The sequence below is a fragment of the Muntiacus reevesi genome, chromosome 13 (genome assembly GCF_963930625.1).
Source record: "Muntiacus reevesi chromosome 13, mMunRee1.1, whole genome shotgun sequence".
Lineage (NCBI taxonomy): Eukaryota > Metazoa > Chordata > Mammalia > Artiodactyla > Cervidae > Muntiacus > Muntiacus reevesi.
In genome coordinates this window covers 20,295,410-20,308,276 of record NC_089261.1, presented here as the reverse complement: position 1 = coordinate 20,308,276, position 12,867 = coordinate 20,295,410, and the positions used below count along the sequence as shown (strand labels likewise).

General features: G+C 39.3%; 1 pseudogene; it reads left to right on the top strand.

Moving 5' to 3' along the window:
* The first annotated feature begins 1,386 nt into the window (after positions 1-1,386).
* LOC136145954 (zinc finger CCHC domain-containing protein 8-like) lies at positions 1,387-11,702 on the top strand (annotated as a pseudogene).
* Positions 11,703-12,867: the final 1,165 nt, after the last annotated feature.

Genomic DNA, 12,867 nt, shown 5'->3' with positions numbered 1-12,867 from the left:
TCAGTAAAAAGTATGTTTTTGTGTGGAGAGAACGATGTGCACACAGAAATGTCAGTTAACCATCGTTGAATCTAGATGAGGGTTCATGGGTGTTCCAACTGTTTCTGTATAAAATTTTTCCAAATTGGTATGGAATTTTTCTCCTATTGGGAGACAAGGCAATGGAAACAATGAATATAGAAATAAAGACAGCTTTCTGAGGATCTTGCTACAAAAGGAAGCAAAGAAATGGGAAATAGAAGAATTGTTGACAAATTTTTGCTCTTTAAGTCTGGAGGGAGTGCCCCTGACAGTAGTGATCCAACAGGAAAAACTCCATGATCTAGGGAATTCAGTGATGGAGATTTTACTGATGCATCAGGATGTGACTCCTTCACTAGAGAGTTGATTATTATTTCTAGTAATTTTATCATCCAGAAATAAGTTGGTAAAACAATTAACCATAGTCTTACAGTATCTAATGTCATCTTTTTTTTTTTTTTTTCCGCTTAAATAGCAATATTTTTTGACTTGTTTTCTGCAGGTTGTAGGAAGTGTCCTGTATTTTACTAATTTTTGCCTTGATAAATTGGGGCAACCGCTACTAAATGAAAACCCTCAGCTTACGGAAGGATGGGAAATACCCAAGTATCCTACATAGTGAATGAAGATCTTTAAGCATCTTGCCATTAAGTTCACCTTTAAAAAAAAAACAACCAAATTGTGCAGACTATGCTAACTATTCCTTAATAAAACTCACTAAAGGTACCAGCAAGTCTTCAGCCACATTGTTTCTCTAGAAGGGCAAGAAATACAAGTAAAGGCAAAAAGGTTTGTGTGGGGAGTTGCTTTTGTTTTCTTCTTCTTTATTAACCAAAACCATAAACTCTTATAGCTTGAAAAGTTAATATTACCGGCTTACTATGAATAAACAGATTAAACCAGAATTTCGGTATATAGACATAGAGTAAATCTCTAAGTCAATCATATTGCAGCTCATTGGTTCAGGCCTGATGTGCCTGGGTGGGTGGAAAGGATTAATCACTGCTGTCTTTGATTGCTGTCTTATAACCATCTACCCCTTTCCAAGTTTCCTAATGGAAAATATGATAATCTGTTTGCCTCAAATCCTTCTGTTTTCAGCCACTGACAAAATTCAGAGGTAACAGATCAGTCGGGAACATAAGGGCTCTTGGTTAAAAGACTTGATCAAAAATAATATTTGTGTAACTCATTAGGACAGGAGGTGAAAGTGAGGTCATTTCTGCAGATATTAGTAACTGGTGATCTGCGTGCTTTCTTGTCTGTGATACACTTTGCTGTCACACAGAATTTTATTGATTTGCTTTGATATTTCTATTTACATTGTGAAAATCTTTGTTTTTTGACTAAATAGGCCAAAAGCCTCACTGTTTCAATTGTGGTTCTGAAGAGCATCAAATGAAAGATTGCCCAATGGTAAATTTTTCTCATATAAAAAAAAATCTTTGAACCAGAGCTTTCTAATATTTTCAATGCATCTATAGCATTGTGTGATATGAAGAAACTTCCTGTCTTACTTTCCTGGAGTCCTTAATTTCTAAATCTTTCCAAATATGTCCATAAGTTTTAAGATATTGTTTAAAAAATAATTTATTACAGTGCTGTCTATTTAAGATGAATAAAACATGTTGAGAATTCATGTTTAGACAATTTATTTTAAAAACTTTGTGATAGTGCCAAGGTAATAAGAAATTGAAAGACTGCCTCTCTTCCTTGCTTATTTTTCTAAACTATCGAGTCTCTTTTATACTTGCTCCTTATGCATTAAAACTGAAATAATGTGTGTGCTTGACCTAGGAAAAGTGCTTATGTTTATTTAATTTCTGAAATATTTCTACACTGCTTGATACCATTCTTTCCAAACACATTACAATTTAGCCTTGAAATGCTGCTCGAATAAGTGAAAAGAGAAAAGAGTATATGGATGCCTGCCTGTGGTGAGACAAACAATCAGAATTTTCAGCAGTGATATCATGCAGAAGAAGTAGAAGAGAGATTTGGAAGATATAAGCCAGGAGTTATTAGGTACCTGTGTCATTTTACCTTAGAATGTCATTTCTATGTCCCCACTATTTGGAACAAGTTCTGTGTATCTTCAGGGTAATAATCAGCATTTAAGTGTTCTCCCACAAGTCTCTATATAAAAGATACATCGATTAATCCAAAAAATGTCTACAGTAAGTCCCCTACATATAAAGGAGTTCTTTTCCAGAAGCACGTTGATAAGTCCAATTTGTTCGTTAGTCCAACAAAGTTAGGCTAGGTATCCAACTAACGCAATTCGGTGTATATAGCATCATAAGTTTCTAATACTTTTCACACAAATAATACATAAAAAAACTAACACAAAAAATAAAGGAAACAATTTTAATCTTATAGTACAGTACCTTGAAAAGGACAGTAGTTAACACTACAATAGCTAGCATACAGAGGCACAGTCACATCTTTGAAAGTTCGCAACTTGAAGGTTCATATGTAGGGGACTTAACTGTATTGTGATTGATAGGCACTGCTGTGCCAATGCTGTGTAATATAAGACATGGAAGTGATTTGGTTTCTTTTTTTAACTTATTTTTAATTGAAGGATAATTGTTTTACAATATTGTTTTCTGCTCTACAACAATATGAACCAGCCCTAGGTATACGTATGTCCCCTCTCTCTTGAGCCTCCCTCCCACCTGCCACCCCATCCCACCCCTCTAGGTTGTTACAGAGCCCGGGTTTGTGTTCCCTGAGTCATGCAGCAAATTCCCATTGTCTGTCTGTTTTGCATATGATGATGGATATATGTTTTCATGCTACTCTTTCCATTTGTCCCATCCTCTTCTTCCCCACTCCAGCCGTGTCCACAAGTCTGTTCTCTAAGGACATGGAAGTGTTTTAAAATACTAGAACAGTATGTATTTTCATCCAAGCAAGAATACAGTATTTTTTTCTTCCTCTTTTATTTTCACTCAGTGAGTAACTCCAGGATGCACTAGGTGTGACGGAAAAGAGTCTTCCACCTTTTATATATCGAATGCGCCAGCTAGGATACCCACCAGGGTGGCTCAAAGAGGCCGAACTGGAGAACTCAGGGCTTGCGCTCTATGATGGGAAAGGTATAGTATGTTCAGTTAGATAAGTCAACTTAAGGGTTCTATCTCTCTCTTTTTTTCAATTAAAGAGTCACAATAAAATAAAATGGGAATGGCTGTCTTGTTTAGTGTGTACTGAGTTAACTAAAAAATACCATGATTTTCCTTTGTTTTACAAGGAAGGAACTAAAACTTCATTGAGAGTTATCAAATAATTATCTCGACTTGCTCAGTGACTACCAAGCAAGGTATTAGCTCTCCAGCTAGACATCATAAACTCTTGCCTTTCTCATTAATAGTAACAGAAATATGACCCATCTCTGCCAGGAGATCTATAAAAGTTCAAATAAATAAACCTTCTCATTAATATAATCTAAAACTTCTCTTAGGTATCTAGAAAAATATTCACACATGTGCCCAAGGAAATGTATGTATATGAAGATACTTTTTAGCATTGAATATGATAGTGAAAAATTAAAAACAACATTAAGAGATCTTCCCTGGTGGTCCAGTGGCTAAGACTCTGTGCTCCCAATGCAGGGGACCTGGGTTCGATCCCTGGTTGGGGAGCTAGATCCCACATGCCACAATTAAGACCTGGCGCAGCCAAAATAAATTAATTTTAAGAATATACATATATATATATATATATATATATATTTTTTTTTTTTTTTTTTTTTTAAAAACAGCATTAAGGCCGTAAGGGAGAATAGCTAAGTAAACCATGGTAGATCTAGGGGGTAGAATCCTTGTAGAATTTAATAAATGGAGTAAATCCATGGAGCTCCTATGGCAAGATTCTTATGCAATACTGAGTTTAAAAGATAAATTTCTGGATAGCTTATATATTATGATACTGTTGATCTTCCTGGTGGCTCAGATGGTAAAAAAAATCTGCCTTCAATGAGAGAGACCCGGCTTTGATCGCTTTCTTGGAAAGATCTCCTGGAGAAAGGAATGGCAACCCACTCTAGTATTCTTGCCTGAAGAATCCCATGAACAGAGCAGCCTGACGGGCTAGTCTGTGGGGTCACAAAAAGTCAGATACGACTGAGCGCTAACACCACCACCACCACTACTACTACTACCGTTGATCTTAAAAAAACAAAAAATCCCACATGGATGAAACCATGCTGTATATTTTCTATAAGGAGTTATGTTTGTAAAAGATATTTTTGAAAGGAACCATCTAGATTTTAGGGTTTAGACTCACAGAGGCCTTCCCTGACCACCTTATTTAAACATATCTCTCCTATGTTCATCTGTGTGTCCTGCCAGACTTTATCACTGCACCCTGTTTGTATTCTTCATGCCCTGTCACAGTTCATATATGCTTATTTATCGTGTAGCACAGTGCCTGACATCTGGTAGATAGTAAATAAGTTTTTAAAAGTCTTAACCAATATACAGCAAACTCAACAGTGGTTATCCCTGAGAGGGAAAACAGGATTGCTCTTAAGATTTTAGTATTATCTCTAATGCTCTAAATTAAAAAAGAAAAGAAAGTGTTTCTAGATATTACTTAGGTCATTAAAATAAAAACAAAACATTTACCAAGCCCCCCTTTTCACGTAGTACAAGAAGAGTATATTTAGCACAGTCCTTTTAGTATTTTATATCCCCAGGTGATGCTGACATTCAAATTATCATTACTCATGCCACTTTCTGTGGGTGCTTGCAAGTCTGTTGTTCTCTCTTTAAAAAAGAAAATTTATCTGGCTGCACCTAGTCTTAGCTGCAGCACACAGGATCTTTGATCTCCATTGTGGCATGTGGCTGTTTTAGTTGCGGCATGTGGCATCTAGTTCCCTGACCAAGAATGGAACCTGGGCCCCCTGCACTGAAAATGCAGTCTTAGCCACTGGACCACCGATCTCTTCTTAAATTTATTTGTTCACATAGGGGTTCTTTGGACACATGGTTGTAGATAATTGAGAGTCTATAAGTTCTCTTTCTTGTTTTTAACAAAGCTCTGAATTTTGTCCTTTTGCGTTTTTTGAGATTTTCCTGATCATCCTGATGGTTTTCTTTTAGTATATTTCTCTGTCCCTCTGTTTCCTGTGAATTGGTGGTAAAATCAGTCATCAGTGAACATTGCCAATATCTATTTATTGGGGATGGCACAGTGGTTGTATTCTCATTCTTTCATTACTTCTTGGTTTATTATCCTGAAAACTTCTATAAAGAGAAACTTCTCATCAACCATTTAGTTACCTTAGGTATATAGACATGGGACTAACAACATAAATGTTCACTTTACTTAATGTACTTTTCAAAAAGAATGAAGTAGTTCTCAACTATCCTTCAAGGATTGCTGTCATCTGTAAAGTGGTATGAGTAGTAAGTACCTCTTAGGGTTGTTGTAAAGATTAAGTGAGTGAATACTTATAAACTGTTTAAAGCACTATCTGAGAAGAAAACATTTTTCTTATATAGTAACCGTTATATAAATGTCTCTTAAATAAAAGAACTAGAATTGAGCATTAGGAAAATCATAAAATCAGTGAGTGCAAAATAGACTTTTAAGCAACTCATGGAAGAACTAAACTTTGCAAGTTTTTCAATATTTATATTTTTATCAAAATGGTATGTCCATGTTGTTTAAAAATTCTAATGGTTCAGACAAATTATAATGAAAACCATTCTCAGCATAATTTTGTGGTCATAAATATAAGCACTTTCCAGGTCTGCTTTTGGTCCAGAGAGGGATTTATATGGGCACTCAGCAATATTAACCTTTTTGATGATCCACAATAGATGGTGCTGATGGAGAGACAGAAGCTGGAGAAGTACAGCAAACTATAAGTGTCACTTACGATCTCTCGAGATTGGTAAACTATCCAGGTTTTAATATATCTACTCCTAGAGGAATTCCAGATGTAAGTATATTGGCTTTATATTCTTCTGGGATATAAAATTATTTGTGTAGATTGTTCAAAATGTTAGCTTGTATAGCAATTACTGTCTCATAAAGAAATAAAGGTTGAGCATTCCCTCGCTGTCCAGTGGTTAGGACTCTACACTTTGAGTGCTGAGGGTGGGAGCTCAATCCTGGGTTGGGAAACTAAGCTCCCGTAAGCCATGCAGTGTGGCAAAAAAAAAAAAAAAATAAATAAATAAAAATAAAAATGTGACACGAATTTGAGCAAACTCTGGGAGATAGTGGAGACAAAGGAGCCTGGTGTGCTACAGTCCATGGGGTCACAAAGAGTGGGACATGACTTACCAACTGAACAACAACAACAACGAAATGTGTTGCTTATGAGTTTAACTTTTTAATTTCCTTTGTGTTGACTAGAATGTTAAGTGAAATCTTGAATTCATCAAAAATAAAACCCAGTTTTTTCTGCTATTATGCCCTAAGGAACTAAAATAGAATGATTCGATTCTGTAAATGTGAAACTATTCTAAAATTAAAGGATTTTTTTTTTTAACAACGTGGGGTGATTTAAAGCAGTATTGTAATTTTACAGAATTACTTGGGAAGCATTTTTCTACCTTCAATCAATCTACGTGTACTATAACTTTTTCCTACTTTTCCTTCTTTTCCCCCCACAAAGCAAAATTTCTCTGATACAAGAAAGGTTTGCTATACTTAATCTTTTCCAACTTTTATCTTATGTTTCAGGATTCAACAACTAACTGTAGTAGTGGTGATGGTGGTGTTGGTATTTTAATAAAAATGCATTCTAGAGACTTCCCTCATGGTCCAGGGGCAAAGACTCTGAGCTCCCAGTACAGGAGGCCTGGGTTCAATCCCTGCTCAGGGAACTAGATCCCACATGCTGCAACTAAGACCCAGTGCAAGCCACTATGGAAAACAGTGTGGAGATTTCTTGAAAAACTGGAAATAGAACTGCCATATGACCCAGCAATACCACTTCTGGGCATACACACTGAGGACACCAGATCTGAAAGAGACACGTGCACCCTAATGTTCATTGCAGCACTGTTTATAATAGCCAGGCCGTGGAAGCAACCTAGATGCCCATCAGCAGATGAATGGATAAGGAAGCTGTGGTACATATACACCATGGAATATTACTCAGCTGTTAAGAAGAATTCATTTGAATCAGTTCTGATGAGATGGATGAAACTGGAGCCCATTATACAGAGTGAAGTAAGCCAGAAAGATAAAGAACATTACAGCATACTAACACATATGTGTGGAATTTAGAAAGATGGTAATGATAACCCTATATGCAAAAAAGAAAAAGAGACACTGAAGTACAGAACAGACTTTTGAACTCTGTGAGAGAAGGTGAGGGTGGGATGTTTCGAAAGAACACCATGTATATTGTCTATGGTGAAACAGATCACCAGCCCAGGTGGGATGCATGAGACAAGTGCTCGGGCCTGGTGGGCTGGGAGGACCCAGAAGAGTCGGGTGGAGAGGGAGGTGGGAGGGGGGATCAGGATGGGGAATACGTGTAACTCTATGGCTGATTCATGTCAATGTATGACAAAACCCACTGAAATGTTGTGAAGTAATTAGCCTCCAACTAATAAAAAATAAATAAATAAATAGAAATTTAAAAAATAAAAATAAAAAATAAAATGCAAAAAAAAAAAGTAAGACCCAGTGCAGCCAAATAAATGACTTTAAAAAAAATATATATTCTAGCTATTCTTAGGGACTGGGCAGTAGAGAAGCAGCCAAAGGTCTGAACTTAGAGTCTGGTGAACAGATCTGAAGATGTGTGTAATTAGTTAAGGGCTGGCTAAATTGCATGTAGAAAGCATCGGTGCCTCTGGAAGTTGGGTCCAAATCCCAGCCTACATCAGAATCCCCTTGGGGGGTATGCATTAGGAGTGCACATTCCTAAGCACCCCCTCCCCCACTTAGACTTAACTTAGCCCCTAGAGTCTATTGGTTTCACAGGAGCCCAAAGTGATTCCTGTTGAGAGCCGCTTTTGAATGTGTTACTGGCAATAAGAGAGAAAGGAGCAATTACTACTCAGTTTTAAAAGACAGAAGGTAGAAAACAGCATGAATGAGCAAGTTAGGAGAAAGGGACAAGGAACAGTCTATGGGCAGCACTGGTCAGTGTCAGGAGGCGGTGGGAACCGGCCAGGCTGCTGAGAGTCTGTCGTCACTGCCTGTTAATTCTTAATAGTAGGCAGAACCTGTATGGCCCGAGTGGTTTTGTCAAGTAGTCTTTCAGTATTCTGTCCTGACTGTTGTGCAGGCAGGGTTGTTTTTTTTTTCCCTTTCAGTGCACTATTTCTTTCTTTACCCCCCACCCCCTGCAAAAAGGAAAAGTCACATATGAAGCAGGAATGTAATTTGATATCTCCACTTCGCCTCCCATAAGCAGACTCTTCAGAGCATGACATTTTCCAAATACACACTTCTTTTTTCCTTCTCTTTTCATTGTTAGGAATGGAGGATATTTGGGTCAATACCAATGCAGGCGTGTCAGCAGAAGGATGTGTTTGCCAATTACCTAACTTCTAACTTCCAAGCGGTAAATAGATTTTTAGAGTGTGGTTTAGAAAAATGTATTGCTTTCATCCATGGGGTTTCATAACTCATAGGCATCTCGTTGCCTTCTCTTGATTTGTATATAAAGCACTCTATGTTTTCTGATGAATCCAAAGGAAAAAGGTAACTACATTCACCAGTTACCTGGATTTGTTTTCTGTGTCATCTTTAAATGGAGGGATAGAGTGTAATTCTTTGTCTCCCCCAACTCACTTGTGTTTGGTTTGGTTCTCGGTTAGCCAAGCATGAAGTCTAGCAGCAAAAGGTCTTCGTCTCAGTTCAGCCCCAGTAGTCCAAAGAAGCAGAAGAAGGAAAACAGCGCAGCAGCCTCACCCGCCGACATGGAACTGGACTCGGGTAGGTTCCACCCCGTGGTTTTGCTTTCATTGAGAAAGTAGGACGAGTTGGTATGCTGCTGAGTTCCCTTAGGAGGAGGAAGCTCTTAATGATCAGTGACTCAAGAGTAAATCTTTGCTTTTATCCTTGGGTATCAGAGCACCTCCACTATTGCCAGTTAGATTTGAGTTGGAAGGCTTATAGCTTGGCGTGAGAGACAGATGGGCCCACCAACTGGATTCCTTAGACAGACCTTCCCACCCAGTCCCAGAGGCCCTGGATCTGGACTGGCCCCTCTGATGGGCGGTGCTTTGAGACACACAGTGGAAAATACTCCCCTTTGGGAGCTCATTCCCAAGAGGAGGAAGGGCAGAACTGAGTCAAGCTTTCTCAGTTATTCTTCCCAAGTGTATAAATTCACAAAATCCCGTCTCCTCCCAGGAAAGAGAGACCATGAGGAAAGTCCATCCTTTCAGAAAGCCAAGGGAAGGGAACAAAGGCCTTGCTCTCTGTACTCCCCTGGTCTTTTGTTCTCTGAATCCTCTGGGTTTACCGTGAAACCTGTGGTCAAGCAGGATTGTGATGGTCCCGAGGGATGTGACCAGGGCGAGATGAGTAGGGTTAGGGCATTCAAGACAGTGAGAAATGAAAATACAGAAGCATGAAGCATCACAACATGTTTGTCCACCAACAGTGTGATAGCTGGAGTTCAGAATGGGCTGTAAGAAATGTAGTCACAATAGGCAGGTTCTTGGTTGTGAGAGCCTCATATGGTACAGAGGAGATTGAACTTCTTCTAGATCATGGCAAGGCACTAAAGGGTTTCTAATGAGATGGAAAGATTAGTAGGACCAGATTTGTGTTTTAGAAAGACTAATTGTTTCAGGATGAGCATAAGGAAGATGAGTCGAGAGGCAGGAATGACTCTGATACTCCTGACCAACAGTAATGGTCCCAAAGTAATGTGGCAGCTATGACAGGCTGTGGGAAAGGGTGGACCCCAGAGAGCTAAGGACCGGGTGTGGGTGGAAGGAAAGGAGGAGGACTCTGGTGACTAGGTTTCCGTTTTGGAGACTTAAACCAGATGCTACTGGTGTTGCCAGTGAACGCGTTAACAAACGGGGGAAGAGTCTGAGTTTTAGGAAAAGATTCCATGTTTCGTACAGATCAGATCCGTTGTGTCTGTGAGACACCCAGATAGCGATGACCAGTGACCAGTTGACCACATGTACCCACAGTTCTGTCAAACAATCTAGACTGGGGTACAGAACTGAGAAGTAAGCCAGGGAGTTTCCCAGTTGCCTCCTCTGCTGCTGCTTCCACATCCGCCCACTCGAGAGTCTAGGCAGCCTCATTTCCAGTCAGATCTCCTGCCATGTTAAAGGTTACCCTCAGTTAGAGTTACTGGCACCAGAGATCCTCTCCTCTTCCCCTGCAGATGTTCTTTTCAGGTGGATTGAGGCCATTAAGCAATGATGATGGTGTGCTTCCCAGGGGGCTCAGTGGTAAAGAATCCACCTGCCAATGCAGGGGATGTAGGTTTGATTCCTGGGTCCAGAAGATCCCCTGGAGAAGGAAATGGCAGCCCACTCCAGTATTCTTGCCTGGAGAATTCCATGGACAGAAGAGCCTGGTGAGTTACAGTCCATGGGATTGCAAAGAGTCAGACACCACTGAGCACAGCTTACACATGTGGTATCTGAGGATCCAGTTTTCCCCTCTTGAGCCCGTTATTTTGCCATCAAACCTCTGGATTCACCTGAGTTCAAATAATAAATGCTAGTAAAATCAAGTGCTGTGTGACAACTCAGTATCTCAACATCCTCATTTCAGATGCCGAGGTCCCGCATGGGTCCCCAAGCAGTGAAGCTTTTCAGTTTCAGCCCCCGCTGCCCCCTGGCACGCCTCCCCCGCTCCCCCGGGGCACCCCTCCACCCATCTTCACTCCTCCGCTCCCCAAGGGCACCCCGCCGCTGACTCCCAGTGACTCACCCCAGACAAGAACGGCATCCGTGACTATGGACGAGGACGCGCTGACTCTGGAGGAACTAGAAGAACAGCAGAGGCAGATATGGGCAGCCCTGGAGCAGGCAGAGAGCGTCAATAGTGATTCAGATATTCCTGTAGACACACCTTTAACCGGGAATTCGGTGGCCTCTTCACCTTGTCCAAACGAACCTGACCTCCCTGTCCCAGAGGGAAAAACACCTGAAAAGCAGGTGCCAGGGGAGGCTGAGGTACCAGACACTGCTGCACAGAAATCGGAAGAGGAACAAGCCTCGAGCCCAGATTCTGAGACTGCTTTGCTTGGCCAGAAGGAAAAGGAAGAGTCCACTCAGGTAGACCCAAAAGGTGCTCTTGACCACAGCAGGGTCGAGTCAAACAGTGGTCAGGAATGGAGGGAGCAGCCAGCAGCTCCTTCATGAGGACTGCAGTCCTGCAGCAGCCACGAAGGCCCACAGTGCTATCCCCGACATGAGCAAGTTTGCAACTGGAATAACGCTGTTTGAATTCGAGAACATGGTGGAATCTACTGGAATGTACCTCAGGATAAGAAACTTGTTAAAGAATTCACCCCGAAACCAGCAAAAAAACAAGACTTCTGAATGACTGCTTGACATAGTACCCAGTGCTATTTAATTATAACTCTGTGTTCTGGTAATTAGGACTAAGTGGACAGGTAAAATTGTTTTCCTATTTGTTCCTCCCATGTGAAAGAAAAAAAAAATCTATCCAAGGCTTAATTGTTGTCTAAGGTCAGGCCTCTTTTAAAGAACGGAAAGACTGAGACTATATTTTATTCTCACTGATAAAAACTTGGGGGGAGGTAAGTAGGAGCCAGTTTAGAGAGAGTTTGTTAAGGTTTATACTATTTTTGGATTGTGAATGTCCGTCAGGAGTGATGGTTTTTAATCTGTCTTTTGTACATCGTTTTCCCTTTCTACATTTTGCTAATTATCCTGTATGTAAGTTTAATATATCACTTTTTAAAAAAAAATTCTAACCATTTAAAATTCATATTTCAACACTTAACAACCAAATGAGAAAAATCAGGGATGAGCAGCCTTATACCATTTGGGGTATTTTTGTAAATGATTTACATGCATCCGTTTTAATAACACTTTTACTTTTTTGTAACTTCATTCTTCATATAAACCTGCTATACAGGTATGTTCATCTTTGTGTACAAAGGTTTAATAAATTAGTTTTCATATACATAATCTAAGACTTTGAATATAAAAAAATTGATTCACAGTTAAATTAGTATATACAACCTTGTACGTTTGGTAGTTAATAATGTGGTTGCAAAAATTAGTGATAGCAAAGGAAATTAAGATGTTACAAGTTTGGGTATTTTCAGTGGGTTTCAGCCTTAAATATATCAACAGAAACAGCAGAATCTTTTAAAGTAATTATTTTGAAAAAATAAATGGTGGGCAGCTAGCCTTTGTACAAAAATAATTTTCTAGATTTGAATCCTATGATAATTGTTACAAACAAAAGTAGGCATAAACAAATTGTGTTTAATTGTCTGATACATAATATAGAGCTGAAACTATGTTTTTGTCTTTATGTGGAATGCCATGACATCTTTACAGTCAAGTCCATGAAAATAAACATTTAGAGGATCTTGAATTAGTCTTAGGTAGTGTTATTCTCCTCTGAGGCCAGCAGAGGGTGCAAAATATAACCCTTCCAGGTTTAGCTTTCACTTTGGAAACTTGAGTATCCAAATTTAGAAAAATTATATTCAAGGCCCTCTTAGAACATGCTAGAAATTGAATAAAATGTTTAATCCTTTTGGCTTTTTGCTCTGAGTCAAAGTCCATTATAAAACTGATCTTTTACCATAGTTTACATAGTGTATTTAGATACATTATCATACTCAACATTTCTGTTAGGTAAATGTCTTCTTCACATTATGTACATAACCTGAGGAAACTTCAG